Here is a 732-nt window from a genome sequence, read left to right as displayed (position 1 = left end):
CTACCCCTCACCATGATCTCATCCACGTATGGCACTCGAGTAATCTCTCTTATGGTTTCATTTCTAATTCTGTCCTGCCATTTAACTCCCAATATCTTTCTGAGGGATTTGTTCTCAAATCTACTAAATCTGATGGATATTGTTTCATTGTCATACCACGACTCATGTCCATACGGTACCACCGATCTCACTAAACTGATATATTGTCTGATATTTATATGTATTTTCAGGCGTTTTGATTTCCAAATTTTACCTAACATAGTCATTGTCTGATTTTCTTTTTTCAATCTCTCATTAAACTCCAATACTAAAGACCCTGTATTGGAGATCATATTTCCTAGATACCAAAATAACTCTACCCCAGTAATCCTTTCTCCATCCAATGATATTTCAACTTCCAATGCATATTCCGTTCTCATCATCTCTGTCTCTCTTCTTTTCATCTTGAACCCAACCTTATGTGATATTTCATGCATTCTGGTAAGCAAGCTTTGTAATTCCTGTAATGTTTTGCTGATAAGGACAGCGTCATCAGCATATTCTAGGTCAGCTAGTTTCCTGTTACCAATCCAGTCCAATCCTTCTCCACCATCCCCAACTGTTCTATTCATTACAAAATACACGAGGAAGATAAACAACATAGGTGACAACACATTCCCTTGGCGTACTCCACTGTTTACCGGAAATTTATTAGATGGGATTCTATTAACATTAACTTTGCCCTTGCTAAGC

The sequence above is a fragment of the Palaemon carinicauda genome, chromosome 36 (genome assembly GCF_036898095.1).
Source record: "Palaemon carinicauda isolate YSFRI2023 chromosome 36, ASM3689809v2, whole genome shotgun sequence".
Taxonomy (NCBI): domain Eukaryota; kingdom Metazoa; phylum Arthropoda; class Malacostraca; order Decapoda; family Palaemonidae; genus Palaemon; species Palaemon carinicauda.
Note: the sequence above shows the minus strand (reverse complement) of the source record.